The sequence below is a fragment of the Pipistrellus kuhlii genome, unplaced genomic scaffold (assembly GCF_014108245.1).
Source record: "Pipistrellus kuhlii isolate mPipKuh1 unplaced genomic scaffold, mPipKuh1.p scaffold_m20_p_11, whole genome shotgun sequence".
NCBI classification, from domain to species: domain Eukaryota; kingdom Metazoa; phylum Chordata; class Mammalia; order Chiroptera; family Vespertilionidae; genus Pipistrellus; species Pipistrellus kuhlii.
The window spans coordinates 29,251,123-29,262,536 of record NW_023425416.1 but is presented as its reverse complement, the minus strand read 5'-3'; the positions used below and the strand labels follow the sequence as shown (position 1 = coordinate 29,262,536).

Genomic DNA, 11,414 nt, shown 5'->3' with positions numbered 1-11,414 from the left:
TATATTTGTTCTAGTTTAATTTTTCCCTTGGATTGCCTCATATGTCTTTATTTCTGAGACAGAATTAGCAGTGGTAGAAAACAGACTTTACCTCACGTTCACAGCTCCTCATACAGCCACAGTGACATACTGATCATTTCTAATTCCATTAATATTTTAGCCATAACTAACTTTCCAGGAATAGACAGTGTCTCATTTATTTTTTATACAGTATTCAGGAATGGGTAGGGCTGTTAATAAATAATGTGTGTGAAAGACATTAATTCCGAAATTTTTATGAGGAGAGAATTTAAAGATGAGAGGCTATTTTAAATAACACCAGTTTCAGCATGTAGATCTTATAATATGACCAAAACTACAAGTAAACATAAACATGTAAAATATATACAAATGCTTCTTAAAGAATGAGGAAATACCCAGACTTCCAAGTTGCCTTTGAAAACAAGAACCCGTTTGTTCCACAGTCAGTGTGTGAAACCTGGGCTGGAGACCTCGTCCTATTATAAATTGCTAATTAAAAGTTTCCATCAGACTTATCAACTCTCAAATTAAAGATTATGAAGCCATGTAAGTATTTTCATATATAAGTAGGGTTTTAGTTTCCATAATACTTGGTCATAAATATATGTTCATGGAAAGAGATTACAATAGCTAACTTGGGAGGAGTAGGTGTTTTGGAGAACATAATCAACACAAACATTTTTTCCTTAAATAGTATATGACTATTAAATGATATTTAAAGGCCCATTAAATTTATAAACATTGATGTTTGAATTTTGATAATCTTTATTAAACATTTACTTTATGCCATGCATCGTATGAAGTATTATACATGCATAACCTCATTTAATCCTCAGAGCAAACCTCTGGGCTTGATAATGATATAATTCCCATCTTCCAGGTGAAGAGCATGAGAGAGGCAAAGCAACTTACCAAAAAGCTCACTATTAGTAACTAACAGAGTAAAAAAATCAAAACTATTTTCCTTGCCATCAACATCTGTGTTTTGAGCTCCTCTCCTAAGAAAGCAGCAATCTCCAGCAAATGTATAAGACGGGAAGCTGAGTTTTTTGTTTTTAAACTTTTTTTTATTATAAAAAATAGATACAAAAAACCTCACTGGACAGATTAATGAATCATTACAAGGGAAATCACCCTTGAAACTGTCACCCAGGCCACGGACCTTGCCATCCCTCATCAAAATCACAGCCTCTCCCTCCACAAATGACCACCTATCTGACTCTCCCTTGTGTCCCTTCAGGGTTTATCCCCTAGACACTACAGTTTGGTCTGGCCCTTTTTCTTTTTTAAACATAGCTCTGAGTCTTAATCTTCTGGCTCCAGAACCCCATTAGAGAGAACATGATGAAAGTCTGTAAGGATTAACCATTGAAGATGCCACCATTGTTATAGAGAAAGCAGTGAAAGCCATCAAGTCCGAAACAAATTCCTTCTGAAGAAACTGCCCTAATGCTGTGCATGACTTCACAGGATTTATGGCAGGGCCGATCAAGGAAATCATGACAGATTGTGGATGTGGCAAAGGTGGGTAGTGAAGGGCTTCAGGATATGGATCTTGGAGAAATTAAAGAGCTCATAGATTCCACACCAGAAGAATTCACAGAAGACGACTTGGAGTTGAGTGTTTCTGAGCCAGTGCCAGGCTGTGAAGAAGATAAAAGCAGCAGCCAGAAAAGTGTTGACATCAATCGGGCAGAAGGTTTCTGATGATTCAAGACTGCTTTTGGCTTTTATGACATGGACCCTTCCAGGATACAGGTGCTGAGACAAAAGCAAATGGTGGAGGGTTGGTAGCATATAGAAATATTTTTAGAGAAGTGAATAAAGTGAGACAGAAATTGCCATGTATTTATTTAAACTTAAACCGCATATGCCTGCCCTTTACACCTCCTCTTGTACCTCCTCCATTTCTTCCACCTCTGCCGCCCATCAAAGAGGCAGCCGCCGACCTCTTCCTCCTCCTCCTCAGCCTGTTCAACATGGAGATGTGAGGATGAAAACCTTTATGATAATCCACCTCCACTTGCTGAGTAACAAATGATCATCATATTGTACAATGAATAAACTTACTGTTTCAACTTTATGTGTTTTCATGTGGCAGGAACTATGTGAGACTTTGTGTGGTCATTGTCATCATGGCCAAAGTATTTTCATTGTGTAGAACATCAAGCACAAGATGTATATGAGAGTGGATAGCCTACCTTACACAGGCAAGGTGAGTGATGTCATATATATAAAATTAATCACGTGTTTTCTTATTTCGTAACTTTGCTTTTGAAGGATCACACTACATACTCTTTAATTGGAGAAACTGCATATCAGAGTATCAACACAGGTAAGTGTTTCTTTGTGTGTGTGTGTGTGTGTGTGTGTGTGTGTTTAATATAACAATGTTTCCAATACTACGGTGTGACGGGCTGTACTACTGTGTGCCATGAGAATTTTACAACGATGCTTTCATTGTTATATAGGCTGTGCTGTCATAAGCAATTGCATTGATTACCCTAGGCTACCGTAAAGGAATCCTATTGCTGTTTCTTCATTATTAATTCAGGAATTGTTATGCCTGTAAATAAGTGTAAATTTCTTTTTCACGTCTTTTAATTTTTAATAATTGTGTTAGTAAAAGGTATAATATCAGCAGTGTTTTGAATCATGTAAAACAATATCGATGTACCATATTCTTCCGTGTGTAAGACGCCCCCAACCAAAAATTAAGAAGTCAATATTTTAAACATAAAACAGAACACGCTTTTATTTAGTAATTACTGCAGGTAATGTTTGCATACCACTACTATATTATGCAGCCTATCACTTTATATGTGATGCCTCTGTTGCATCACTGCTCTCTTCATCGCTATTAGATCCAGACATATCATCTTCAACTTCTATTGTATCACTGCTATCTTTTGAGTCATTGTCTGTATATGTGAGATTATCCTCATAAACTGGTGGCATTTTCTGAGCCAACTTTGTTCGTGTTCTCATGGCCAACCCTTCTCGTGGAATTTTGCCACTCCTGTAAAATCAACAATGTTCATTTTGCTTGTAAACAGTTTTGCCTGACATTGAACTAGCCACTCTGGCACTGCTCCATAATCCAAGTCTTAAGCCTCTGCTCCAAGTTTGCCCATTTTACTGGTTTTCCTCTTAAGGCCTTTTTTTTTTGCCATCTTAGGGAGTTGTTCTTGCTGTTTTCTCCACTGTCTGGTCATACACTCAGTGGGAGGAGGTCCAAATTGTCTCTCTGCAGCTCTGCTTCCATGCTCTTTTGCATAGCTGATTACATTCAGTTTGAATTTTGCAGAGTAAAACAATCACCGATATTTATCTTTTTATTTTTTGACATCTTTATGGGCTCAGAATGCTCTAGCTCCTGGTACAGCTGCGCACTCTCCACCTCCAATTAGGGCATCAGCTGATATCAGTAATAGTAAGGCTCATGATTGGAAGAAGCCTGTTTGACTCGGCTGCCTCCTCGGCTTACTTCCGTGTGTAAGATGCCCCTCAATTTTCAGTCTTAATGATTTTAGAAAAATATAGCGTCTTATACATGGAAAAATGTGGTACTAACATGATTCATTCTGTAAACAGGTGACATAAACTTACAGTACTTATAAGTACGATACTCTATATTTTCTCTTAAGACTTTCTTGGCATTTTTTCTCTAACTTATCTTATTGTAAAAATACAGTATTTAATATGAATAACATACAAAATATATGTTAATCAACTGTTTTTGGTGAGGCTTACAGTCAACAGTAAGCTATTAGTAAAATATGGGGGGAGTCCAAAGTTACACACATATTTTCAACTGTGGGGTGTTGGTGCCCTAACTCCTGTGTTATTCAAGGGTCATCTGTATCTTTATTGAAGTTAAAAATGTTCCATCTTTTTCAGTCTAGTTTCTGAATCTATTTTTTTAAAATTGCTTAATGTGATAAAATACACATAACATAAACTTTGTAATCTAAACCAGTGATTTTCAATTTTTTTTATCTGATGGCACACAAATGACAAAAATTCTATGGTTTACCAACATATATTCATCACCAATCTGACAAAAAAGAGGTATAGTTTTCATTAATTCATTAATGGACAGTTACTGTGTTGGCTATTGTCATTTTCTTTCAAGTGGTTGTGTGGACTTAAGAGTTGAATTCTGTGTCTCACTTGTTTGTGGTTTTGTCACCCGGTCTGTTTAAATGAGAGTAAGGGAGAGGCAGCTAGTTATGCCGGAGCCAGCTTGAGCTCTGGAGTGGGGGCCATCCCGGCTAGTTTGTCTCTTAATGTGTGACCTTAAATGGGGGTCATAATACCTCCGTTGCAGTGGTCTCCTGTAGATCTGGGAAGTAACTTTGCAAGAGAAGAGGAAGACCCAGATATGTTAATGAAAGTCTTAGTAATATGTAAATAGGAACTAATGCTTATGCTTACATTTTTAACATTGAGAAGGTATATGGCTTATATAAGAAGGTTAACGCAGTCACTGTTTCCAGTTCTCCAATGACCGTAAATGTAAAATGTGATGCCTGTGAGGAACATGTGCCTCGTTTCCTGGCCCCTGCAAGTCTGGCAGTGTCTGTGAGCAGGAAGGAGGAACCCATATCCTTAGTCATCTGATTTCAGGCCAAAGTTTATGAAGATGTGGCTTAAATTAGTGAAGGAATGAGTCATTTGTCTTCAAAAAGAAAGGTCATATGGAAGCAATTCTGCAAATATTTAGTTGCAGATAAATTCATTGAGGTTACTTCAACTAGAACGTCAAGCTCAAACCCCAGTCTCACACTTTAATATCTTACAGGCCTCAGCAGAGCCTTTTTATCAATGTGTCTGATTTCCTAGTATTCCAAAAACAGGATGGAGCCATTTCTTGGCTTTAAATGTAGGAATTGGGTAGGGACTATCTTGTCAGCCTTAAAGAGATCAAGATGAGTTCAGAGTATTTATGTGCTGCTTGAGTTTAGAGCAAAAAACCTGATCAGTTGTTACAGAGCTGGATGAAACCACATCCTTTAAGTGACTGGGACTTTCTAGAGCAGCTTAAACTGGTGGAACACCTTTGAAATCGGGCCTTGGGGTGAAAGCACACCAGTGTGTGCCGCCAGACGGGAGTAGAAGCCCAAAAGGGAGCAAAAGAGAGAGAAGGAAAAAAGGTGATTAGGAGAAAAGATAATGAAGGAAGAAGAAACATTGGGAAAGAATGCTATCATTAATACAGGTAAGGTTTAAACATTACATCCACAAAAACTAACAGGATACCACTTAAGAATACCTTTTTTCAAGAATTAAAACCAAGTCATAAATTAAAAAAAAAAAAATTATGGTAGAGATGAAGTTGAAGAAAATTTCCTGAAGCGGAATAATAAGATACAGCTGGAAAAAGAGGAGACAGTTAAATGAGAGGCCTGATCCCAGAGGCCCATTATGCAAAAAGACTAGGTCCAGGAAGGAGGTTTAGGTTTTGAAAAGGAGATGTTATGGACTGAATGTGTGCCCCCCAAATCTAACCCTCAAGATGATGGTATTAAGATGCAGGGCCTTTGGTGGTGGTTGAATCCTCATGAATGGGATTAGTGTACTCCAAACAGACCCCAGAAAGCACTCTGTGAGAACACAGTGAGGAAGCAGCATTTGGAAACTGGAAACAGAGCCCTGGACAGATACTGAACCTGCTGGTACCTGGATCTTGGACTTCAGCTTCCAGAACTTTGAAAAATAAATGTTTGTTGTTTTAAGCCACTAGTTTATGGAAATTTGGTATAGCAGCCCAAGCTGCCTAAATGGGTGGAGGACACACTGAAAATTTCAAAAACTTTCCCAAAAAGGAGGAGTATGCTACTGAGTGTCCAGCCCATGAATGAGAATGAGCCCAAACAAATCCAGGTCATTGTGAAACTACAATATGAAAACAAGAAGTCCCAACAGCTTCCAGTTTGTGTCAGGAGGAGGGGAGAGCATTTCCTAGATAGGAACGGGAGCAAAGTAACACTGGATTTCTCAACAACATTGAACATTAGAAGACAGAGCATGATGCCTTCAGGGTCTAAGGGGAAATGGTTTCCCAGCCCAGATTCTAGGTCCAGTTTAACTACAGATTGAACGTCATTTCAAATGCACAAGTCTCAGGTTTACCTCCCATGGTTTTTTAAAAAATATATATTTTATTGATTTTTTTAGAGAGAGAGATAGAAACATTGATGAGAGAGAATCATCGATCAGCTGCCTCTTGCACACCCCCTACTGGGTATGTGCCCGCAACCAAGGTACATGCCCTTGACAGGAATCGAACCTGAGACCTTTCAGTCTGCAGGCTGACGCTCTATCCACTGAGCCAAACCGGTTACAGCATCCCATGAATGTTTTATAAGAAACTCCTGAGGAAAGAAGCTGGATTCTCCAAATAGTGATGAGATGAGATCCTAAGTGGAGACAACAGCCTGCAGCTGACTTAGAGTATGACCAGACCAGACTAGACTGGAGCAGGTCAGAAGCACTGGAAACAAATTCAAGAGGATGAAATTGGTAGACAACCTATGTGTTTGAATATACTTAGAGGAAGGATATTGATGTACCTGAGAGAAGAGTTTGGAAGAGTCAGACAGCAAAATAATCATAGTATAGACAGCACAATAAGGTAAAGCTCTGACTGACAGGTACATAATTATGGTGCTAGTCAATATAATAAAAGCCTAAGCAACTGTTAAGGCAGAACGACCCATCACTGATGCACACTGATCACCAGGGGCCAGATGCTCAATGCAGGAGCTGCCCCCTGGTGGTCAGTGAGCACAGCCAGAAACCAGCTTACCACAGCTGGTAAGTGCAGTGGCAGCAGCGCTCAGGAGCAGGAGCAGCGAGCAGTGGTAAGGAGCAGGATGTCCCGTATTGTGAGAGGGATGTCTGAGCCAGCAGGCGGATATCCCCTGAGGGGTCCCAGACTGCAAGAGGGTGTAGGCTGAGCTGAGGGGATCCCCCCTTCAGTGCACAAATTGCATGCACCAGGCCTCTAGTGTGATTATATTGAGGGAGTAAAAAATAGCCTGTGTGAGAGAGTATGTAACTTTGTGGGCGGAGAAGGTGAAAGACAACATGAATTTTTTAAAATAAGAAATTGAAATAATCAACAGACGACTTGCTGGAGAGAACACTGATACCCAAAGGACCTAAATTAGAGACCGTCATGTCAACATTTAGAACATCTGCATGATTTCCTTTCATTAGTAATAGCCTACTGTTGTAGTTTTAATCAAACGAATTGGTTATTTGAAAACAAAGGAACTCGGTAATGGCTATAACAACAGTCAATGAGAAGCAGTATAAAAGTATAGCAATGTACAGTCAAACCTTGTTTCTCAAATGTCTTCCAATCTCTTCCTGGGATTTTCCAGGGTTTTATGCCCTTATCTGGTCTTTTTACCAGGTTCTCCCTTTGTGGTCACCATTTTGGCTCCTACTGTGCATTCCTCAGCAGAGGAATTTCCCCCACATTGTTTATACCACCAGCCCCCTCCCCTTCTCTTTCTCCCCCCCTTTCCCCTGTCCCTCTTCTCTCCCCCATTAATCTGGAGGAGCGGACAGGTTGTTCCCTCTTGGCGGGGCGATGCTGCTGCTCCCTGGAGTTTCTGTGGAACTAGCTTCCTAGTTAATCCATCTTAGTTGGATGTTTGGCTTCCTTTTCTTTTGTTAATATTAACAAGCTGCCTTCTGTAACAATTATACTCTGCATGTAATTTTTCTGAAGATTTGAAATGTTTTGAAAGAGAAACGGAGATGAGCAGTGGCTTAGTTGCATTACTTAGAAATAGATAGCCAAGCTTATTTAATGTATTTAAGGTTGCCTGTGGGAGGGTGGGCAGGAGGAACTGCTGATGCTTTTCATCACTGACTTTGGTGATTTGACTGTTGAACTCTGACTTGTACATCTTTGATTAAAAATAAAACTAAGTTTTTTAAAAAAAACAATACATGTTAAGGGATTCATGGCTTCGTCCCTGATAGTGGAAAGTTCATTTAGCATCTTGCAGACAGAGACAGACTAAAAAGAATGAAATGCAGCAATTAAGCCATTTGGGGACCCTTCACTCTGAAGCCAAAAAATCTCATCATAAACAAAGTTGCAGAGGATGGGTGGGAGAGAATAATAGATGATCGCAATTTTGAATTTTATAAAGAATGCCTCCTTTTTCCATAACAAGATCGTTATTCATTCCCAACAAGCTGTGAGGACTCTGGCTTAGAAGTCAACCACGTAACCTTAATAGACTGAGATAATACTCTTCCCCCCCTGGATTAGAGCCAACCTTTTGTTTCTATTTGGAAACCCTGACCGCCCTGAACAAATGCCAGTTTCCCCGAAAATAAGACATCCCCTGAAAATAAGACCTAGTGCAACTTTGGGAGAAAAAATTAATATAAAACACTGTCTTATTTTGGGGGAAACAGGGTAGGATCCCTGGTAAGCTCAAAATACTTAGCAATGAATTCCTTGTTGTACTGAGTTGTTTTTTTAAATATAGGAAATGTGCTGGAGTTCACTTTTTCCTTCCCCAGACAAAACCATGAGAGGTTTAAAATCACTGGAGAACAGTTGGTTTGGGCTGGGTAGTATCCACTTTTTCCCATTTCTATTAATGCCCAAGCCTTTCCCCCACTGAGTGTGACTTTGTGGGGAGGGTATCCTGGTGACTTCTCCAACTGTTAAAAAGACAGTCATGCTGTCCACTACCATAGCCACTGGCTGCAGGTGACCACTGATACTTGATCTGCTGCCTCCTGCATGCCCCCTACTGGGGATTGAGCCTGCATCCGGGCATGTGCCCTGACTCGGAATCGAACTGTGACCTCCTGGTTCATATCTCGATGCTCAGCCACTGAGCCACACTGGCCAGGCCTGTCATCTTTTTATAGTTCAAGTATTTTCATTTAAAAATTCAGCTTCCAAATTAAGATGTGTTATAAATGTAAACTATACGCTGGATATGGAGGAAAAGAATAAAATACCTTCTTGGTAATTTTTTATATTGGTTACATGTTGAAATAATACTTGGATATATTAGGTTAAATAAAATGCGTTAAAATTAATTCCACACAGTTCTTTTTTCTTATTTAATGTGGCACTAGAAAATTGTAAATCACCCTTGTGGCTTGCATTATAATTCTCTCCTACTCCAGAACAGGCTGGCATGAACCTGTAACCTGAGTTTGCACAACCAGATGCTCCTCAGAGCCTGAGCAGACAAGCCAAGGACAACCGGTGGGCAGGTCAGAGGAAGGTGAGCCCCTGAAGGGGTCGCTCTCCCTCCGTGTCTGGGTGAGATTCTCTAGACTCACTCCCTGAGCTCCAACTCCACACCCACCTGAGACCCTTTGGCTCACATTAGCCCACCTCTTCTGGTGTTTGCAATCAAACATCCTAACAGACCTGATTAGGATTTGGCAGGGAGTCTCTACCCTCAACCCTTGTTTCACCAGAATCCCTGGTACATCTTTTTACCACTGACATCACACACTGGGGCTGGGACAGGGCAGCGGGGTCCATGCCAAGCTCCCTGGGGGTTCTGATCTCAGCCAGGGTGGAGAAGTATGGCTTTAGGTTGTCTTGGCCGGTGAGTATAAACCACCACAATGAGAAAGAGATGATGATTTATAAAAAAAGAGAAATAAAAATATTGTGGCAGGATCATAAACCCTACGTGTTCTTTGGCTGCCTTGAATTAAGTGGGGACACTTCCCGGAATCCTGTTTGCTTGGGCAATTGGAAAATTCTAGCCATCACCAAGAATGGTTTTGTTTTTCTTAGGTATCTTGACTTCCCTCAGAACCTAGAGCTGATTGTAGCACCAGGAAAGTAGATGTGCATTTCCCTGGGTTGCTAAATACTCATTAAAGAGCTATTCATCTACTTATTTGCTCCTAGCTCAGCCCCCGTTTTCCTATAGCTACTTGTGCCCCATTCTGGGGCTTGCTGCCCAACCTCTGTGATCAGGGGCTGGGGCTCCCACTTTCTGCTTTGTTCTTTTGCAGACTGATAAACCAATGCTTTTTCCTCTCACCGATTGCAAATCAGAAGTCAGGAGAACATCCATGCTCATCATTCATTCATTCATACTTTTTAATAATTTTTAATTTTATATAGTAATTTTACTTTATTATTTTTAATCCTCATATTTTTTCCCATTGATTTTTAGAGAGAGGGAAAGACAGAAATATCAATGTGAGAGAAACACATCAATTGGCTGCCTCCTGCAAGGGCCCCACCAGGGCTTGGGTGAGAAGGACCCTGCAACCAAGGTGTGCACCCTGACCAACATTGAATCCGGCACTACCTGGTCTGAGCCTCAGAGTGATGTAAAGAAGGTTGCTACTCATGCTGTGATTGCAGGTACGCAGGAGAGGCCGAGCGTGAACCAAGGCCGGCTGTTGCTAGTGCTGGACCTGGGGACACTTAGCAAGAGGTATGTGGCATGCCCAGGCCAGACGCTTCATGTTGGGGGTTTGTGGATCTTTGAGCCAAGACAGGTCATTTTTATGGAAAAGCCCCTGGAGATGGCTTTGGAAGGCCCACAAGTTGCCATTCAGTCATCCCATATTAGGTGCCACTGGAGATCAGGTACGGTTCCAGGAACAGAGGAGACACTCCACTCTGCAAAAAAAGTGAGCAGTCTCCTGAAATTTCAGGGTAAATCTTTTTTTTTGTATTAATCCTCTCTTGAGGATATTTTTTCCACTGATTCGTTAGAGTGGAAGGGAGAGAGGGAGGGTGAGAGAGACAGACATCAATTGGTTGCCTGCTGCTTGCACCACGACCAGGGCAGGGGATTGAACCTGCAACCCAAGTATGTGCCCTTCACTGGGAATCAAACCCATGGCCCTTTGGTGGGCAGGCTGATGCTCCAAACACTGGGCCAAGACTATCTGGCTTGATTGAAATAGGGCATTTGTTCATGAATACATTTTATTAAAAAATTTTATAAAGTGAAATATATTTAAGACCTTCATTAATTTAAATCCCTTCAGAAGTAACTTCCCAGTAACTGCTGTAGCTTAATTAAAGAATGAAAAAAAGTGAGTTTTTTTTGTAAACGTTACACAACCTATCCATCAAAGTACATAAATGCTGCTCTTGGACAGAATATGAGCAGGCCTCTGACGTGTGAATAGACCACAACTGAGGGGAGAGCTGGGTGATATGACCTTGGGGAAGCCGTTGTGAGAAACGCTAGGCTGTTGAGGTATCAGCTCCTCCAGCATCAGCTGAACTTCCTATTGTGTGTTCTCCAAGGTTAACATGTGAACTACCTCCACTCCCTGGACAAGACCTGCCACGCTTCCCATGACACTGTGTGTGGAGCCTCGTGGTAACTTCCCTGTCAGGCATTTCCAGGCCCCTC

General features: G+C 40.9%; 1 long non-coding RNA gene across 1 annotated transcript; it reads left to right on the top strand.

Annotated features, from left to right (window-relative positions):
• The first annotated feature begins 6,357 nt into the window (after window positions 1–6,357).
• LOC123652058 lies at window positions 6,358–10,147 on the top strand. Its single transcript, XR_006741140.1, has 2 exons — window positions 6,358–6,658; window positions 9,196–10,147. It is a non-coding gene; the product is annotated as an uncharacterized LOC123652058 (long non-coding RNA).
• Window positions 10,148–11,414: the final 1,267 nt, after the last annotated feature.